Source organism: Neocloeon triangulifer, unplaced genomic scaffold (genome assembly GCF_031216515.1).
Source record: "Neocloeon triangulifer isolate White Clay Creek 2 clone unplaced genomic scaffold, ASM3121651v1 ptg000017l, whole genome shotgun sequence".
Classification (NCBI taxonomy): Eukaryota; Metazoa; Arthropoda; class Insecta; order Ephemeroptera; family Baetidae; genus Neocloeon; species Neocloeon triangulifer.
The window spans coordinates 7,552,487-7,567,736 of record NW_026775559.1 but is presented as its reverse complement, the minus strand read 5'-3'; the positions used below and the strand labels follow the sequence as shown (position 1 = coordinate 7,567,736).

At 36.9% G+C, this 15,250-nt stretch overlaps 2 protein-coding genes across 3 annotated transcripts in view; both read left to right on the top strand.

The window, feature by feature from the left end:
• Positions 1-15,250, top strand: part of LOC132202955 (repulsive guidance molecule B-like) — a 55,072-nt gene that overhangs the window by 36,874 nt on the left and 2,948 nt on the right. Inside the window, exon 2 of one of the 2 annotated variants that reach the window (XM_059630326.1) lies at positions 7,646-8,198. The exons of the other annotated variant lie outside the window; for it this stretch is intronic. The gene's annotated coding sequence lies outside the window, so the exon portion shown is untranslated. The remainder of the gene's footprint in view (positions 1-7,645; positions 8,199-15,250) is intronic. 2 annotated transcript variants of the gene reach the window in all.
• LOC132202961 (survival of motor neuron-related-splicing factor 30) overlaps positions 10,981-15,250 on the top strand; it is a 31,630-nt gene continuing 27,360 nt past the window's right edge. The window contains exon 1 of the mRNA XM_059630336.1: positions 10,981-10,986. The gene's annotated coding sequence lies outside the window, so the exon portion shown is untranslated. The remainder of the gene's footprint in view (positions 10,987-15,250) is intronic.

The following is a 15,250-nucleotide window of genomic DNA, read 5'->3' as shown; positions in this document are numbered from 1 at the left end:
ACTTTTGAGACAATTATCAATAAAAAAATTGCTTTAGAGGTATTGAAAAATCAAGCATTTGAAAACGACAACCACAGAAAAATTTTGCTTCACACATTGATTTATAAAAATGTATATGTATTATTTTTTTTTTACTGAATAAATGAAACCGGATTGCCGGAACAGTACTACTTAACGTTCTGAGGAAAAGTTCATCTTCTTGCACTCGCGCTTTTCCAGAGATGTGCCCAAGCTATAGAGATGATTTTGATTGCTTGATTTTCTCAGATTTCATGTCAAACTCTAGTGGGTTTTTTTCTGGTAGTAAATATCCACGGTGAAGCCAAGCAGCTCTTTCTGAAACAATGCATTCCTCGCGTTAAAATTTTTGCTTTGAAGTTTGAAGGAAAGAAAATTATAAAATATAATATTCTAAATTTATTGAAAAAAAAAAATAAAATAAAACGGAGAGAAAAATTTGAAAAATATTACCTGGTAGTTGATGTTCATTTCTAGTTCTTCTATAATAACTTGCACCAGGAGACGTATTATCATTTTGCGAGCGTCGCAGTTGAGGCCAGAATGTGGAAATTTTCTGCAAGTCAGAAAGTCAAAATTATTTCAACATACATTTTTTATATTCATTTTACTAAATTTCTTACCAATTATAGAAGTTTGTCGTTGAGTTTTCAATTTTTCTCCGCAACTGCATATAAGAAACACAGATCTTTCGTTGTGAAGAGAGCTCTCTCGACTGACGCTGAAGTGACCGTTGGTGTTTTCAAACCTGAGAAATGCCTGGGATATCGAAAATTATCGAAAATCCCCAGACCCTGAGTGCTTGCCTGTCGCCAAAACCTCCCCCCGAAAGGCTATCCTTTGTTCTCGAGAAGCGCGGTTACAGGTTTCTTGGATAGCCTGTCCGTTTCCAACTCGGACATTCTAGCAGTTTTGAAATTGGCTGCAGTAGCAGCGCAAAGCCGTACACTGTATCAGATCTTACAGCGTTTGGAAAAATCTGTCCGACTGAAACGGACAGGGCATACGTTTTGTTTTTAGAAGTTCTAAAACTACAATTTTATCTGACCAAATCGTACAGACTAGTAGAGACATCGGATAAAATTCGTCCAGACGTTTTCAGTCGGACAAAAAATTTCTGCGTGTATTATAATATTTTCTATAGAAAGGACGCTTTGAAATAATGCGACGTGTCGACTTTTCCATTGTGCAGGGCCCAAATTATCAATTTAGTTTGCCCCGTAATTTACCGCCGGCGGCAGCGTTCGCGACATTTTCCCTTTTCAGCGCGCATTAAACCAGTCTTCCGTTTGTCAACTTTGTGTGTGAACAGCATTAAATTAAGTATACACAACACACACCTCACCACCCGCATAGCCATGAGATTGCCACAAACTAGGGATATTCACTTATTGCAAGTATCCATATAATATTGATAGTAAATTTGAAAAATTAAACAAAACTAAAACAGCCTGGTCGCCTTTTGTAATTTAAATTATTTTATTTTATGCAACGTTTAGTTACATTGATATTAGTGGAACTAAATTAAACAAGCATTTTGATATATTCAAACATCTCCGCGCGATATAGGTTATTAATTTTTTTTAAATAGATTATAAATGATTTTCTTACTTTTTTTCTAATAGATCTAATTTTGTAATCAGTAAAAAAAAATTAATTCCTTAAGTGCAATTTAAAGTTGAACGTTTTTATTTTGTAAATAAATATTTCAAATTCAAAGTTTTGAAACGTTTTATAGTGAAAATTACAATCTCAACAGGTGAACTTTCTTTTGAATAGCCCTAGTTCTCAATGTCCTGACACAGGTGTTCTCTGATCGCAGAATTTTTTGACGAGCATGGAAATCAATCAGCAGGCTTTGATGGATTGTTTTTGCTGCGCCGGCTCGCACGCATGCAGAGCACAGGTGCCCCGGTATATGTCTTTTCTTTAAAGTTACTCACTCGCGTTTTGTATTCCGCTCAGCCGAAGATTGATTTTATTGCCTCATTAAAAATCATTAAATTAGCATAACACGCGCGAAGTAGAACATACGCGTCGTCGAATGTTTGATGGTTTAATTGGCGCAGATAAATGGATCGACGACAATTAATTCTAATTGCGCGATTACCAAAATGTGTGCGGTGAACGGTTTATCTTTGATCTGATAAGATTGTACATTGCACAGCTAAATTTTAATTGCGTAATTGTAGACTATAATTGTAGAGCACTTGCTGCAATAAGTTTTCGCAAGTGACTTTTAGCATATAAGTAAATTAATTGCGCAAGCAGGATAATTGTTATTCCACTTGGTGGTTTTGTGGGTCTGGGAAAATTATCAAAAAAAATAGCACAGCGGGCTACCGAAGCACTTCCTCTGTGCTGCTAATTAAAATAATTGATTAATTAATTTAAATTTTAAATTTATTTAAAACAGGATGATTTATAATACATACAATTTTGTACTTTATATTGTAATATCATAATTACCACCTTTTTTTAAACTTCGTCGGCTGCTTTTCAAATTTTAAAAATTTCAGTTTATCAGGCATTTACCCAACTCCAAACTTATGCAACTTACCCGACCGTTGAGTGAAACTGGTTGCATACGTTGTACTAGGGACTATTGGGAGAGAAACTTTACGCTCGTGCTCTCTGGTATCGACTTTCCAAGTTACCAGCGTTAAATTTTCCTTTTCTCCGGTAGAGGCATTCGAGCATTTGCCTATTTCGGCGGCTCAGGTCTAAATTTCATTTATGCCACAAAGAGGGCAGTGCTAGCGTCTTTTATACCTGAGAAAGGTAGAATTGGTAAAATTGTATTTTTCCAGAAGCCGGGTCCCGCCGGACAAAACCCGGCCCGACAGCACGCGTTCATATTTCATAAAGATTGGGCGGAGAGATTTTGCCATTAAATAAAAATGAATCATTTTTATGCAAATATATAAGAGAGGCGAATGAAGGAAAATTTTCGCATAAATTTAGTGTCGCCGTCGCCTGTTTTATTCATTTTTTATATTTTCTCGTAGGTCTCTTTTTCAAGCATGTGTGTTCTTGAATGATGCTGAAATTTTGCATAAATATCACCTCTTTGCGATTTGACGTGTGTTCATTGTCATGGTAATGACAGCAACCGGTGACATTGAAAAATTTGATTTCTTCCATCTCGGCGAGTACATTGAGAAAACAGACAGCAGAACACGTTTTCGAACAAGATTAAATGCCTCCTACTCGATAAATTTTATATAACAAACAAAGAACTGCCAGGTCGTTTGTCAACCGACTTTCTTCCCGTGCCCTAGAAGTTTGAAGTTAAAATATGCTGCAGCTGTCAATCACGTGAATTATGACTGAATGAAAAAAATATAACTTATCGCTTTTAAAACGAAAATCATACCACTCTTGAGTTTAGTGCTATTTAAGTGGTAGCAGTGATTGTGTTGGGCTGCTTGTAATTTTCCTACTTAGATAAAGAGCGGCTTGATGGTATAATGATGCGTGCGGTTGAGAGAGGCATAATCAAAGCTGAGCGTGGTGGTTATTCAATAAAAAGAGCGCGTCTTGATACGGGCCCATTCAAATAATAGGCCGTTTCCTCATTACGCCCGCCGTTCCCTTGATATACTTTAACGCAGCTCACTATTCTCAGGCTAAAAAATATTTGTAAAGAAATAAATACCTAAATCAAGAATTTTCTAATTGTAAGTTAAATTTAATATTTTTGATGGGAAACAGCAACACTATAAAAAGATCTTCATTTCAACTTAAACTATACCAAATTTATATTGTTTGTAATTTTTTAAATTCCGTCTGCGTTTTTAACAAATAAAGAGCCAAATGAAACAACCAACAAAAAAATGTTGTCTTTCAATTTATTCCTTAATTTTTTTAATAATAAATTTGAAGCAAAAAAATCCAGAAATTATATTTTTCGTTCACTTTATATTTTTAGAGTACCGCGGCAGCATAATTGAGCTCAGTCACGTTTGACAAACACAGTCAAATTTGAGGTGTTAACATTGTGAACAAACACGTGGGAGCGCATGTTTGTCTGTTAGCACATTAGGTATGCATTAAAAGGGCTGGGCCTGATTATTCAACAGCACTCTCCGATCAAACATTAATTTTTTCCATCCTGCCAACACACCCTTTTGTTTCAACTTCTCGCCTTACCGATTTTTGCCGGTTCACGCTTTTGGTCTGAAAAAGTGGTTTAATTTTTCCAAGGAAAAAAAATAAGCTATGCGCTTGGCTTTTACAAATTGGTCTTGTGTCAGAATTTTGTTGGAAGACACGTCGGAGCGAGTCGCTTATTGAGATGGAGGTGTGAAAAATAATCCCAGGCTAGATGAATTATCACAGGAGAGTCAGAATTCGAGAGTCCTTGGGCTGCGCGAGATGATTTATTCGAGAGATAGGGCATGAATACCTGCTGGGCCAACAAAATGCTCCACGCCGCTTCTCTTCCCCGCGCGCCGATCCCAAACGCCGACAATAATAAAACGAGAAAAATTTATATACGCAAGCAGACAACATATTGCATTGTAATAGAGCGTCAGAGGTGGAATCTCTTTCTGCCGGTCCCTACACCCAAGATATATCATAACTCGTCATATTTCCCGTGAAGTTGTATTATATTTTCTGTTTTTTTCCTTGTCGCCCCTTTTCTCGATCTCTTTCAAATGCGCCTTCCCCCGTGCGAAAGGGCCCATCCGAGAGGAATTAATTTCCAGACTGATTTTTTCAGTCGTAAATTTTGAGCCTCTCATTTTTTTCCTGCTGTCCGAATAGATTGAATATCTCTCACCTTTTATTAAATGAAATGAAGAAGCGCAAGAGAAAATTATTTTCCTTGTCATAAAACTCATTTAAATCTAAACTTTATCCTGGAGGCCTCCGAAAGGATTAAATGCAACTGAATGAATATAATTTGTCTTTAATATAACTTTATATTATTTACAATATATTTTACTGCATTTTACTTTTCAATATTCAAATTGACAAAAAAAATTTAATATAAATTATTACAGAAGTTTAACAATTAAACAAAATAAAGAAAATTATTAATATTTTACTGGTGTAAAAAAATTACTATTAAATAAACAATTGTTTGCGATTTTAGCTGTTATAAACTAAATTACAAAACTTCCTCAGCCCTCAGTCTCAAGCCATTAAAATCTGATGACCATCTCAATGTGGAGGACAAAAAGTAGCGCAGACCCTATTTAGATGGCCTCTCCACTGGACAATAGCATAATAAAACAAATAATCTGAAATCCATATCCAGTTTTTGCGTGTGCCGAAACTCGCCTCGAATATTAAAACGCGAAATCCCTCTCTGGCCGGCGGAACGAAAATCCAGGGCCAGAAAGCTGTCCAGTCGGCCGGGCTGCCGGCGCGACGCACAAAAGGGGCCTAGCAGTGTTTATTGTTGTGTTACCAGTTTGTATTTCCATTGTTTTACACGCGGCGAGAGTAATCCAGTCGGCAGCAACACCTTAATTGGCAACAGCACGCGCGTACCTTAAGCGCAAACAAATAACAACAAGTTTAGTGTGTTTTGACTGCGGTCCGTCGGTGTATAAATTTGATTCTGGGAAAATTAACTTGCTCTGTACTTTTACGCAATGAGCGTCACCTTTAATCCACACTGGGCAGTTTCTTGTTGACTGGCACTTGCAAACATTTGTTATGCCCTAAATTGGATTTCATCGTCAAATTATTTTTTATTAGTCTTGTGCAGGCACAACATAAAGTGAAAAAAATTTGGGACACACGATGAATTTTTTTAAATTGACATAAGCCAAGATATTATTTTTATTTTGAGTAAAAAAATTATTTGGAACTATGTATTTATATTCTTACACTCTTTAAAGCAGCCTGGATACAGCTTAATTTTTGTTTTTCTTTTGGCTGATATGTTTTATTTTATTTTTATTTTCCTTCTAATTTCTAATGAAAGTCACTATGTGGGCACTTAAATTCTACACAGAAAAAAATTTTAATTGCCTCGTGGTTAATTTTGCGATTTCAATTGAACGCGGTCAGCTAGATTGTTTTTAAATTTTTTAATATAAAAAAATTTGGTTATATTATCTTTTTATGTTGTAATTATATTAATTAAATTTATCTATTTATATAATGATAATACAAAGTAATGCTAAATTTAAAGAAATTGATTTAATACAATATTAAAAATGTTAAATTTTATTAACCTTATATGAAACAATTTAATTTAAATAAATAATTTTTTTTTTTAATTTTCCAGTGAAATCGTTGAAACAAGATTCAGACTCGTGGTTTGTATAAGTTCTAATGGCACAGAGTGAAAATTATTTTGAATTTCAGTTGAAGGTTTTTTCTATGGTAAAGCTTGTCATGCACGATCAGGATCGCGTTTCCTCCCAGCATCCTGGTCGGTAATACAAAGGACGCTGCACATTACTCGTTACTTTTTTTTTATTCCGTGGCCACTTTTTGTAATTTTATTTTCGTCTCGTCACCGACGAGCGCCGCGCGATAAAAGAATTGTTTGTAGGTGTGAAGGCAGCAAACAGATTTTGTGCTGTCGCTTTTACGGCCCAATGCCTCCGCAAGGTTGAGTACTCGGAAACCTGGTCTCGCATCTTTCAGGCAGACACGCTGACTTTTGTGCTCTGACACGAACGGGTTGAGATGTGCATCTCTCCTAAAAGCGGGGCCTCGCCGCTTCTTCTCGAATTTATCACAAAATCTTTAAATACACACGAGAGACGTTCGACGCCGAATTTTTATCTCATCTCCTTTATCAAAAGTGCTGTAAAAAAAAATTAAAGACAAGGTGTTTCTCTGCGGGCAACACGACTTGTGATTTGCACAGAAAAACGCGACTTGTGGGAATTAGTAAGACGCTATAGTTTAATTCGTTGAATGATGTATAAAAAAACAGACCTCAACGTGCAGATTGGTTGAAGATTTTTTGCTACCAATTTTGATTTAATCCTTCTTGTCAATGTTACGCCTTACATTTGTCCTGTGAGAATAATTTTAATTTCCATTTGATGTTATATATTTTATCTAAATATATATTTTTTTTAATATTTTTTTACAAATCTCAATCATTCTTAAATAAATTTTCATCAAATAAATTTTACTTTCATCAAATTATTTAGGGCTAAAAATATTTATTGCTAATTTTTTTGGCAATATAGAAAGTAAAATGTAATCTAATAAATTAATAAGAAACAATTCGAATTTTTGTAATGCAAATTCAAAAATAAAAGTGATCATAATGTTCAGCAGAGATGAATTTTCAAATTTAATAGATATTATAAGACAATTATTGAAAAAATTATTTTGATTGTAAATTTTAATCTTTCTGAAGAAAAATAAAGTACTTGAGTATGAAGTATGGGGAGATAATTATTGAACAAAAATAATTTTTCATCTGGGCTTTCAGGAAAACCATTGAAATAAATTTATTTTTTTTGTAATTAAATAATAATTATAATTAAATACAATAATACGTACTTTAATTAATGATAAACAAACTAAAAATAAACATCTTAAAAATAAATTTAAATTTTATTATATTTTAAAATCCGAAATTTACAAAAATGTGATAAATTCTTGTCCTCTCTTGCTCTCTTATTACGTGATTTTTTTTTAGAAGTGGAATTTGGCGATTCCGTAGACTGCCGCTGGATGTCGCTAACAAGTGCCCCCGACGGGTTCGGCTGTTCCGCGAGCCTCTCCTTTTCAGCGTGCTTTTGAAAACGAAAGGCGAGTCTCGAACCGCGCCGAACTGAGCGAGAAATCGTCTTTCCGAGTCGGTCGAGCAAGATGGTGTGAAGAAAACACAACACTAGAAGCATCGGACGCCTCGCAAACCTCCGCAGATCGTCCTGCTGCTCCTGCACCGTCTGTGCTCTCGGACACGGTCGTCCTTTGAAAAAGAACTCTTCTGACCCTGGCAAGACTCCACTCGCGACCCAAAGCGAAACGGCGCGAGAGAAATTCTCGCTTTCACGGCATTTGAGCCCCGAGGACACCTCGCTCGGACAGTCCGGGACACTCAGGCTGAACGGGACGTTCATTCTCAACAGGCTTAGCACCGAGGCTGGTGCGTTCGGAGGCTCAGACAGCAAAGCTGGACGCAGAGACGGCGCAAAGTCACAGCTGGACGTTGCAGCCTGGGACGACCCACAGACCACAAATATGAGGTAGATATCGATTTTCATTCGGTGTTTTGAATTTATTTTATTAACAAACATATTGTAATTTGATATTCATTAAAATCAAGTAAAATTTATTGTTAATAATTTTATATTTAAATTTAATTCATGTTTATTATTTAATTCTAAGTTATTTGTTAATTTGTTATGTATTTAAAACTTTATTATATATTTTTTTTAATTATTCAGATAATTAGATGCACATGCCACGTAATTATTGCCCACAATATAAATTAATAGAAACTCTCTTCTCTCAATGTTGAATCAGAAATCTCAAAATGCAAATTCAGTTGTATCAAAGTGGTAGTGGAGTTTTTCAAAAATTTGAAGTTAAATATATAAAATTCTAAAATTAGGTGTACTGTTTATTAAGAAAATAACAATTTCAAAATAAATATTATTGAGTGTCTCTGCGATAAGATAAGAATAATTAAAAACTGATCGATCTTCAACAGTCTGCGTGGCTCTTGAGAAAAAAAACACGTCTTACACGCGTGAAGCCCCAGTTTCCGAAGTAAGCCTTTTATCAACACAGGTGCTTATCAATCACGCAAAATTATCTCACTTGTCGTCCTAGTTAAACAATATTTAAACCCCCTTGCATGATTTACGACGCTGAACACGAATTTCAAGTAAAACCACTCGCATTCGGCGAAATGTCGCGTTTTTTCTCTCCACAATTCATTGATGCGCAGCTCGCCGGCATCGCGTGTTTCTACCGAGGTAATTATCCGCGCGCGCGTTTTCTGTATATTTTTGCGCTGGCTCGGCTTTATCGATTGACGCGCGCGGGCGCACCTACCTATTAAATTTTCTTTGCTCTCTGTACCTGTGGGTGTGAAATGCGGCAAACGAGCTCTCTAATTGCGCTATTGAAAATATAATGTCTCTGCAGCAGCAACGACAGAAACACCTGGTTTTGAAATTCTTGATTTATCCTCTCCGCATTAATAATCCACTCCCTTTTTCGATTCACACAAAGTTCCAGCCTCTCATTTAATTTCGAAACTCAACTGACAATCTGGTGGGAGCATTATTTTTTCTTTTTTATTTGAGTTAAGTGAATTTTTAGGAGTGTCTCAATCAAACTGAATCAATCCTAACTTTTTTAAATAATTTGTAAGTATTTATTATTAAAACACCAAAAAAAGAAAAAAAAAAACAACACATTCATCTCAACTTTTAAGCTTTGCAGCTTCACGTAGACTCAATGTCTTCACAATTTTTTAATTAATTGTACTTTTTTTTCAAATTTTAAATGAAAAAAGTTCCCTTCACAAATTGTGAGTAATTTGAAATATAACAATCAACTGGGGTTTCTCTTCTTTGTTTATAACGATCTTTTTCCTAATTTATTTTCACCCCCAGTTGTTGAAGGTCGGAGAATTCGTTTGCCTCTTCTTTCATTCATTTCCATCCCTTGTCACGCCGATTTTCCGCAGCACCCCTGCTTGCATCTTTTTCCTCCCTCCCGCTCCACGATCCACCTGGTTTTTCTGTTTTGTTGGTTGTCAGGTGCGCCCGTCTTTTGTGCTGCATCGCGCGTCCTTTTCAGAGGTGCCGCCCGCGTGGATTCTCTATGTGAAAAATTAAGGCAGACCTTGAGTTTTGAATGCCCAGCAGGTAGAGAGAAAATCCTCCTACACAAAATCCACTGCTTTGTGCTCGCAGCCCAGGGTTTATTGCAACCCAAATGATAATAAAACGCGAGAAGAGCAGCGCGGACAATACTTTTTTCCCTCCCATTCCACCTCCATATTCCGACTCATATTTTATGTTATTCATTTTATTGTCGCGCCTCCTTCTCGTTTTTTGGCACCCACTGAAAAATGAAATCCTGTTTTCCGTGGCGCTGCTTTTTGATCTGCGCGGAATTCCTTTTGTGACAAAACCTGCGGCCTCTCCTAATTGTTGAATTGCGCGTTTTATTATCCTCCGCCCCAAAGTTCGCTTCCTTTTGCTCAAAAGGGATCCTCTCAAGTGAGAATGAATTTCATTCTTTATTTGGATTCTTTCTTCTTTGACAGAAAATAAGAAACTAGGAAACTCTACTTATTTTCTGTTTCGATAATGCAAAATAAAGCCGTGGGAAGGTAAATATTTCGAAAGAAAAAATATTTTGTGTAAAAAAATGCAATTTTTTTTTCATTCTGTCTTCTAATGTTAGATCGTAAAATAGTTACCTAAAAAAATTAAATCGTGTTATTTTACACTAGTGAAGCATTTCAAATGCTTCAAGTTCTGATATGATATCAAATAATTATTAATTTCAATCATATTCTGTGAATTTAAAGTTTAGGGAAGAAAAATACCACTCCAAACTACAATAAATCATTATTTAGAAAATATTTAAAATTGAAATGAATGATCTGAAACATATAGTTAAAAAAGAGCAGCTTAACCAGCCATTTTAAACCTGAATTCTGCTGAATTCTTAATTAGTGTTTACGGAAAGAAATTTTAGTAAACCAAGCATTCAGATTAATATAAAGCTCAATGAAAACGCTTAATAAAAACTTTAAATTACAAAATTTAAATTATTTAAATTGTCGTTATGCTAAAATTGCAACCTTTTATGACCATTTAAGTTTTTATGCAGTAATTAAAGGAAGGACGTTTACAAATATTGTGCCCTTGTCTGCACTAATCTGTGCAAAAACTGGTCCAGCTCCTTTTTTGCTCCAGTTCGCAACATTAGGCTCATCGCTTAATAACGGAGAAGGGCATTCGAAACAATTTTCACCGCATTTACGCGGAGGCGAAGCAAACAAAAAATAATGAAGGGTGGCGTAAACATCGTTTAATCCGAGTGCCGCCGCCGGTTGCATTCGGAATCACAGAAACGAAGATGATTTAATGCGCAAATTGCATGTTACGTGATTGCAGGCTTGGGTACAGACAAAAAAAACCAAGCGAACAGCCCCCAATTTATTGGGACGGTCTCTCGCGCGCGGCTGCTTTATTTTTTTTCTCCTCGCTCGGCGGGCAAAGAAATAGGAACGCGGCGTGGCAACAATGTTGGGTCGAGCGCAGAGAAAAAAAGAGCCTCACCTTCTTTGTGCATGTGGTCAGGTTGGGGATCTGGAGAAGTGAGAAGAAGAGAGGATGCTGCACATGAGGGTACGAGGGGGGGAGCGAGAGAAAAATCTTTTCCTTGACAGCTAAGCAGATTTACCACCACCGAGCGCATTTGTTTGGTGTTAAATTTTTACTCCCGGGTGTCGCAGGAATTTTCTAATCAAATTCACGTGCACGTGTTCCTCCTGTTGAATTTGACGACCTTATCTCCCAAAGATGATAAAGTTTTGGTCAAATATTGTTGCAGGGCCCAGCTCGTCCAAAGTGAGGAGAAAATCGTGTATTGTGATAAAGGGTTGTTATTCCCATTTCGTCTTCTTTGTGGAAATTTCTGAATGGGTTCCAGGAAATGCACGTCTTGGAAATAATATTTATAATTGTCAGCTTTCAAAAAGGGATCCAGAAATATGATGGATTTTACAACAATTTTACAACAAAGATTGGAGTTTTAGAAGAATTGATTAGATTGAAATGTCACAGAAGCTTGATGGATGATTTACCTTGCTAAGGAAACAACAAAATTTGCTTTTTATTTTTTTTATTTTGTAGTTCAGTAAAAACGTCTATCGGCTCTATAGAACAATTGAAATTATAACGATAAATAAATATTAATGAGATTCAAACGTGATTTCTTTGAATTAGTGATTCAATCTAATGTGCGCAATTAAACCGTTGCGGTGCGTTTGCCCAAATTTAGCTATCGATTGATTGCGACCTTTTAAAGCGAAACGCCGTTACTCCGTGAAACAAAGCCAAGGCGTCATTAATTAAACACGCTCCACATTTCCATTCTCAGAATCCATTCTTGACGCATTACTTGTGATTATTCTCGTGAATAAATTACAATCAAACTCGTACGCGATTTTTCTTCACTCCTGGCGCAAGAGGAAAAATACATTACATAGAAGAAGTGTAATGAGCGATACACGCTCTGCTATGTACAATTAGCCGCCGGGTGTTTGGTCAACACGTGGACAAACAAGACGGCGCGCGTGTGAGAAACGCTGATCCTGCACAAGTCGTTTCCTTTTCCTCTAAAAAGTGCGTGCGTGGGTGAAAAAAAAATCAAGTTGAGAAGTGAGACAGAGAAAGGCTCGGGGTGCGAAGAGAATTTCATTGCATAAGAAAGAGGATTGGGGTGTCGCTCCCGGTCGGCCACCCGTGCAGGACGCGCATGAAGAGTTGGGCAATTTTCCCACGAAGGCTCGAGAGAAAAAAAATCGGGCATTCAAATTTCCCCTGAACACGAAAAGTTGCACAATTTTTAATAGCGGTCAAAAATTCCATGCATATTTTCACACAAAAAATTATCCTTTATTGATGCTGCAGTTGATTCATCGGATGTCAACAATCGCTTTTTCTTAATTGTAAAGAAGATACCGTGTTTATTTTGATCTATTGTGGAATTAAATGCTACGATCGTGAAATTTAATTTTAAAAAATCCTCAAATGCATGAACAAAAAACATTTTTATTAATTTTTTTCTTTTCTTAGAGTTTCATAACAAGGCCAACAATGTAGATTTTAAATTTTTATTATATTTGTATCAGGGGCAAGCTTTTGTGGAAAACGGAATTGGCAAAAAACCATTTTATACTGGCGTGCATTCTTTTCAAAATCAGACACTTCTGTCCGCTCATTAGAGCATTTTGCCAAATAAGCTAGCCCTTGTTAATTTTTCCTTCTACTCGGCTAACACTCGAGGCTAATTTGGTCTTGTTTCCATTGTTTGTGCAAACGCGTCCATTGTCTTGTCTAGTCATCTCAAAAGCTGGGCCAAACTCCCACCCCGTGGCTGCTGCATTTCAGATTCTCTTTTTTATTCCCATACAACCGGCCTTTTTCTTCTTCTCTCTCGCATTCCCGCCGACTTTTATCGTGCTTTTCTTATATTCTCATACACATGTTTAAATAAATTCAAAAAGACGTACGCGCTGCCCTAATGATGCATATCATTCCGCGGCGAGCAAAAATAATAAAGGAAAGAAAATTCACGTCAGACAAAGCGCCATTTGCTGCGCGGCCTAATCTGCAACGTCCAATCTGAATCCAGTCCGCCGAAGAACAATAAATTAATAATTCACAAAGCACGAACGCGCTGGGCCTCTCTCTCGCTCGCGTTTGTTTTATTCTCCTTTTTTACACACAAAGAAATCTGCTCCAAGAGTCGCTATGCTATGCCTCTTCTGTGTGTGTGTCATTAAGAAAAACCTGTTTTTATCTCTGTCCGCCGCGCTGGAGAGAAAAAGTAGCTGCCGCGTTTCTGCCCGTGCTTAATAATAATAATACACGTGAAACTACTCGTGTTCTTTTAATAAGCAAAACTGATAGCGCCACTCACACGCTCCAAACTTCTTTCAGAACTTTTTCGTACCACTTTTTCCTCGAGAAATTTTACGACTTTTCTCATTCTGCCTTAAGACGGCGTTATCTTCCCTCTCTAAACGGATTAAACAGCGCTTGTAAACTGATAAGTAATTAGCCGCCTGGTTTTCATTCAAGCTGCGACTTAAGAGCAGGAGAGACTTATGAATTTTATTACAGCACGGCTGCCCCGAGGCGCAGATCGAGTTTTTCTTTCTTTCGAATTATGCAAATCTCTGCTGTTTTGGCCGAACGTATAATGTATTGTGGGGCTGCTATATTTGCAAGTTGGAGCCTCGGACGTTATGTGCCGACTTTTTGCACGGCGAGCAGATCAGACGCCGAGATAGTTTTGAAATTTTATTCTTCCGAAGGCGCAGCGAGCAGACGACAGAGAGCCTTATCTCGATTTTTTCCACCACAAAAGCTGAGGAGATATTGTGGGAAAAAATATTGCTGAACAACACAACACACTTTTAAATTTTAAAATAATTATGAACATTTTCTAATAAATCTTTAATTTTAAAATCAATTTTAAATTCAAATTTCAATCAGAATTTACCGTTTTTAATTTTTTACGAAAATCAAATTATTTCATGATGCGGTGAGCACTTATTTTTCCCTCCCTAGCACATTTTTCACGTATTTGGAAAGTCAACATTGAAAATGTTTAGTTATTTTGTTATTTTTTTTATTATAATAAAAGTATAATATTTTGCAACTTACCTTGAAGCCGTTTTAATAACAACGTTAAATTGGAAGGAAAATTGATGATAAAATATATTATAATAAGAAGTTTGATCCAGGTTTTAGTGTGTTATCATAATTTCAGCCAATTCGGTCAATAGAATAAGAAAATCAGTTAAATTCTTCAACGTGAATTTATTTTCTCTGTTGGCAAGTCATGCAAAACGTTTGATATAAACTGATTGTGAGCCAAATGGATCAAGTATCGTGAGTTTTCACTCAGATCAAACATCAATAGAGCACAAAATCCATTGGCTTAGGAATTTGGTCGCACTTTCGAGGCCGAAACTTTTAGCAAAAGTGCGAACGGTGCGACGTGCCTCTTTTCTAAAACGCGCCAATTAGTTACCTGCGCGTATTCTATAATAAAACACCGCGAGTGCCAGCCTTGAGCCTTGAGTCAGTTGAGTGCCAGCAGCGGCGCGCGAGACCTCAAATCGCGCATCGGACACAACAGTAATTAACAATGTCTCGGAATTAAAGCGCTCTCTTCTCTCTCTTTTGTCGAACACCTGCATCCTGCGTGTGCAGAAACAAACGCTAAATCCACGCCGTGCATGAATAGGTCGCTGCGATTTCCGTCTGACTGGCAGTCGGAATTAATTCTGCTCGCAGCACCGCGAATTCGGCAAGTCTCAAAAAGAGAGACACTCGAGAAGAAAAGTCGCTCCGTCCGTCCGTCCGTCCGCCCGCGCGACTATTTTTATTTTTACAGGTGTTCGCTCTTGGCGGGCGGAGGCGTTGTTTCTCACACACGCTAAAGCCTCAAATATTTCCTCCGAACAGAAATACTGACTGATCCCAAGTGTAAATCTCCCCCGGCTAATTTGAGGGGTGAGAGAAAGAGAGCT